Here is a 6,000-nt window from a genome sequence, read left to right on the forward strand (position 1 = left end):
GTCTTTTCACCTCTTTAGTCTTTTATTGGCTGCTGATGGGGAGTTATCAAGAGGGCAGTTAAGCTCATATAATTTGTAGCAGTCAACAGATACAGGATGCTGGAGAAATGCTTTGAAGCTGGGTCAAGCAAAAGCATGCTCCCAAGACACAGACCCAGGTAGAAACTTTCTTTGAAGCAACAAGCAAGACTGTGGCTATAGCATCAGCACTTTGCTGTAGATCTCAAAGCTTCCCTGCAAACATGAGTGTTTACCCTGGGCCTTATATTTCTACTATAGTCCTTACAATCTTAGTCTTTTTATTAACGTTTTTAGTTCATATTTTTAAAACTCACATTTTCAAAGTAGTTCATTGTTTCAGATGTTACCCCAAAGAAACATTGTGAATGAGTATCTACGATATTTGTAAGTATGGTCTTGCTCTCCAAACCACAATAAAATGTTATTAGATCTGAAACGGACAGCAGTAACGGTCTAAACCTAGCCAGAAGACAGATTGGGACTTGAACTCACGTGCTGGGACTCGAACCCAACCTAAAGCCAGATGGGACTTAAAGCCACAGTTTTACATTAGAATTTCTCACCCTGTGTCTGGACTCACTGAGGTTCAGGTTCTTTATGCCTCCACGCAGAAGAAATTCAGCGAGAAACAAAGTGACGGGCAAGAAACAGATTTATGAGGATAGGATGCTTGTGAGAGATGCAAGCAGGCAGGCAAGGAAGTTCTGACCGAGGATTGGTGGGCCACAGTTTTATCATCCAAGGGGCGTGGGAGTTGGAAAAGCCCACCTCTTACCTTTCCTGAAGTAGTAGCTCCTCCTTAGTATCTGGTAAGGTGTGTATTCAAATCAGCTGAAGGTCTTCAAACTCTTGCCCTTGGTCTGAATCTGATTGCAGGCCTCGTCCCATCCCCCACCCAATGACCTGCGGCAATTCTGGCACCTCCACTTAGTTAAGCAAGCCTGCCTTAGTCTGGTGGCTTTCTTGGAACTTACAGTGGTTTCCCAGCATCCCCCAGGTTCCCCTCTTTTTCTATGATCCCCTATTGGGATTTCTACCACCACCTGTGCCTACTCCATCCCTATCAGATCCATTTCTGCAAGTCAGATTAGAAGAATGTGCCATATCTGACAGCTTGTGACAGTTTCTATCAGGTGGCCTATTTTAATATTTGAAATATATTGGCTTTTAAGTCTTAATGTCTTGCTTTGACCAGTATTTTCTCTATTGCTGACTTCTGTGCAAATTAGGACGGAGTCAGATTTTGGGTCAGATCTGCCAAGGCGTGAGATGATAAGTAAACTCTTTTTTCTGTTGCTTTTTCAGGTCAGAAAAATAACTACATCGTGTACATTCGTTTCCTGTGGGAGAAAAAGAGCAAGGTTGGGCGACCTTCCCCTGGCTCTCCCCCACTCCTCTCCCCTACAGCTCTCAGGGGTCCTGCTCCCCTCCCCCGCTTTCTGAAGGTGGGTGCTCCTCTGCTTGGTCAGCTCCGGCTGCTCTAACAAAGCAGGTAGGCTGATGGCGTCAACAACAGCACTTTGTTTCTCGCAGTTTTGTACAACGGGAAGTCCAAGATCAAGGTGCTGGCGGGGTGGGTTTTATTCTGAGGTTTCCTCTCTTGGCTGGCAAGCTGCTGCCCCCTTGCTGTGTGCCCATGTGACTGCTTCTTTATGTGTGAGCACCAGGCAGGTGTGGGTGGGAACAAGCTCTCCTGTGTTTCTTCTTAAAGGGCCCTAATCCCATCAGAATTGTCAACCACAGGCCCCATCTCCAAATACCATCACTTTGAGGGCAAGGGCTTCAGCATATAAATTTGGAGGAGACACAAACATTCATGTCTATTGGCCTCTCAATAGAAGAGCTAGTGAATTTTTTTATCCTCACTGGTTCAAGGCAATTATTTCCTGTGAGTTTGTGTCGTTGTGTTCAATACATACAAATGAAACTTCCAACTCTATTTGTTTATTGCTAGTAACCTAAATTAAATGGAGAAAATCTAGTCTAAATACTGACCACATGACCCATCACAAGTAGAATTGGAAATAATGTTCAGATGACATAAAGATAGGTATCAACCCTACTGGGTGAAAAAAAAGAACTAAAAGGATATATGTATTCTGAAATCAGGAGAAACAAGTGTTACTCTTTTGATATTACCTTCCTTTGAAGTGGCAATTTGAAGGTCTTCCCGTGTGTGCCATACTGCAAAACACTTTCGGAGTATGTTAAACATGTCACAGTGTCCTTAGAGAATGTCACCGCATCCTTAGAACAGATAATCAAATTTGCCATGTAAGAAACTTTCAATTTTATTCATTATTGTTATTTGTTACACATGTAATAGGGACTATTGTAGGGTTATTTGAAAATATAAAAAACACAAGCTAACTGGACAAAGATATCCATCCATTATTACCATTTTATTATTTATGCATATCTTCTCTCTCTCCACACAGACACATATATACACATATACAAGTGTGTACATTATGTTTTTGACACACGTATTTAAGAGAAATATAACAATACATATAGTGCTATAATCCGTTATTCTCTCTTATTAATATATGATAGACTTTCAAATCAAGAAATGAACTTTTTATCATAGCTTTATGTGACTTGTTGCAGGACATTTAGATTGCCATGTCTTATCTCTAAGTTAACAAAGTTGTGATGAACAGACTTCGTATATATTTGCTCACTTGAACAGCTATACTTAGAATAAATGCCTAGCAGTCGACTTGCTGGGATAGAAGAAATAAACACAAATCTGTTTGCTAAATACTGCAGAATTTCTCTGAACAAATTTTAAAGTTTGAATTCCTCTAGCAATGCATGCAAATTTGTATTTTCCTGTGTACATAACAATAATATTATGTAAAATTTACTTTCCTTGTTTGCCAATCAAAAAAATATTTAGTTTGTATTATTTTGATTACCAGTGAGGCTTAATATTTCTACATGTTTAATGACTATTTAAATTTCTTATTCCCTAGAATTATCCTTTCATATCTCTTATTGCCATTTTTGTCTTGAAATAGTTGTTTTTTCTTGGCTTGTATGAAGTATTTGCCTATTGTTGATTTTATTCTTTTATCATTTAAAAATGTTTTCAATTATAGAGAGTTTGAAACAGAAACAAAAGTGAACGGAATACTTGGTTAGTAAGGAATGGTATATTTTGTAAATATTTCCATATATGAATTTCTTTTAAAATTTACTATGAGTTCCCTTCATGGCTCAGTGGTTAACAAATCTGTCTAGGAACCATGAGGTTGTGGGTTCAACTCCTGTCCTCGTTCAGTGGGTTAAGGATCTTGCGTTGTTGTGAGCTGTGGTGTAGGTTGCAGATGTGGCTCAGATCTGGCCATTGCTGTGGCTCTGGCGTAGGCTGGTGGCTACAGCTCGGATTAGACCCCTAGCCTTGGAAGTTCCATCTGCCCCGGGTGCGGCCCTAGAAAAGACAAAAAAAAAAAAATTTATTTTTGTGAGAGGAGAGCTCAATTTAGCATTGATGAATTTTATTTTCCTTATGCTGCTTTTCGAGTCTATGATGTACCATCAGCTCTTTGGAGATTATTAGAATATGATATTCAATTTTTAAAAGGAAGTCTATTTATCATTTTGCATTAGCACTATGTAATGGAGACTATGCTGACTCACCTGAATTCTCTAATCTCACTACATTATTTGTCAAAGCTACAGGGGTTTCTTTTTTTTCCTTTTGGAAAATATTTCTTTTTAAGTACTGAATTGACCTGCATTTTGAAAAAATAAGCATCCTATCACTTTCTTTGAGTCGTATACAGAAGAAGTAGTTAAAATTATACAATCCTATTTAGGGCGCTCTAAAATACGCCGAGAAAAGAGATCTTCGTTATCTAAAGACGTAAAAACAGTATCTAAGCAAAGGGAGGCTTACCCCAGATTGCTCAGCAGGCAATTAAAGAAAATGATTGCCAGAATGAAATGCTTTAAATTGCATGTTTGAAAGACCCAGGAATCCTCATATATGCTCTCTGCCTCTCTCCCATTATAATGCTTAAAAAGTTCAGAGTTTTCTAAGTTGAGAAATATATGAACAGATGTATTTACTGAAATGTTTGAGCGGACAGCTCTTAGGGCACTGGCACTAAGTTTCCTCCTTTTTGCTAGTAATGGCCTTTTCCTAAATATATGGATTACTAAATTTTTTAAATAATGATTTGTTTCTTAAAAATGATATTTCTACTATAGATAGATAAAATGGGAATTTTATTATAAAATCATATTCTTTAAAACTTTAATGGACACATAGAAAAGATGTTGCACATTGATTCTCATTTTTTTAATAGTCTTTGGAAGTAAAGAATCAGAAACATTATGGTAAAGAGTAAAGAACATTTTTTTTTTTTCAAATAGATGGACATGTGACCCCCAAACTAAAACAAATATAAATTATTTCCAGGATTTGTTTGTCTCTCCCATTCTCTCTTAAAATAAAAAAGTGGGGGGGTAAAATAACTTTAATGACTCAAAGTGTATCCTTTATATAGCTTTTCCATGTAGCTAAATGGCAGATGGACAGCTGACAGAAACTAGTTCAATAGTGATGCATAAAAACTCAGAATCACAACTTGAAATGTTAAGCCAGTAAGACCTAAAATGCAATTGCTCTTCTAGAAAACCCGCAGCACTCTCTAATTTCACTTGGCAGAGGATTTCATGTTCTCATGTTTGAAACTCCCTTTTACAGAAATAAGTGGGTCGGCTTTTCAGAGGCTAGGAGTCAGTCAAGTTGATCTGCAGAATCTGTTCGATTAGGTCAACCTGAAACTACAAGAAACAGATGAAATGATTTGGAACCAAGTATCATTTCAGTGCTGGAGCATATTGACATCTGTTACAACATATTATTAAACATCAAACTCCACATGGCACTTGAAGGAATGCAAGGAAAGAAAAATACTACAAAATGCAAACCTTTTGGATTTTGTCACAAATGGATGCTATTTAAAACAAACTAGCTGATGTCATATTTGTGTATAGAGAAAATAAATGACACAATCTAATAGCTTATTTCAGCAGTTGTCTTCAGAAGTCATTTCCATTCGTAATTGTCAGGTGTGCAGTCCTGTCTTTAGCATATGCTTTCGGACTGCTTTTTCCTGGAAATGATGTAATACCAATAGATGCACAAAACAAAATATTTGCAGAAGACATTACATTACCATTCAAAGAAAATGTAATCACTGAAAGACAATACTTTCCAAGATCCTTTGCTTTTCTTTCCCTTGTATATAGTTGGCTTTTGGCAACTTTACTGCTCAGCAAAGTCATGCAGATAAGAAATCGAGGCAAGATTTATTGGAATTTGGCAATGGGTTGTTATTACCTTTCTCCATAACTTTCTGTTTTCTTTAGACTTGATGTCCATGGACTGCTATTTGTAAGGAACCTGACATCTAGTAGAACTGGGGCAGGGATAAAGGCCAGATCTGTGCAACAGCTGACAGAGGTCTCTGTCTACAGGGGGAGCTGGAGAATAGGAAACCCTTTTACATCATTGATGGGCATGTAAATGGGTGCAGCTACTGCAGAAAACAGCTTGAAAATTCCTCAAAAAATTAAAAATAGGACTACCATGTGATGCACCAATCCCAATTCTGGGCATATGTCGAAGGAAAACAAAAATCAGTATCTGGAGGAGATACTTGCACCTTTATGGTGACTGCAGCATTATTTTCAAAAGAGAAGAAAGACATGGAAACAACCTAAGGGCCATGGAGAGATGAATGGACAAAGAAAATTGTGTGTGTGTATACACATACATATGACATATATTTTACACACACACACACATATATGCACATAATGGAATATTACTCAGCCACGAAAAGAAGGAAATTCTACCATTTGCAACAACAGGTCAAAAGGTACAAACTCCCAGTTAGAGGATGGGTAAGTCGCAGGGATGTCGTGACCATCCCGGTGGCCACAGTTAACAATGTTGCATTC

At 37.9% G+C, this 6,000-nt stretch overlaps 1 long non-coding RNA gene across 9 annotated transcripts in view; it reads left to right on the top strand.

Moving 5' to 3' along the window:
- LOC102161179 (uncharacterized) overlaps positions 1-5,733 on the top strand; it is a 708,589-nt gene extending 702,856 nt beyond the window's left edge. For all 9 annotated transcript variants that reach the window (XR_014844208.1, XR_014844205.1, XR_014844201.1 and 6 more), the window contains one exon: positions 1,327-5,733. This is a non-coding gene — a long non-coding RNA (uncharacterized LOC102161179). The remainder of the gene's footprint in view (positions 1-1,326) is intronic.
- The last annotated feature ends 267 nt before the right edge of the window (positions 5,734-6,000 follow it).

The sequence above is a fragment of the Sus scrofa genome, chromosome 1 (assembly GCF_054392235.1).
Source record: "Sus scrofa isolate SSC_HxYL_T2T_F1_AM1 chromosome 1, Sscrofa_HxYL_maternal_Yorkshire_Landrace_v2.0, whole genome shotgun sequence".
NCBI lineage: Eukaryota > Metazoa > Chordata > Mammalia > Artiodactyla > Suidae > Sus > Sus scrofa.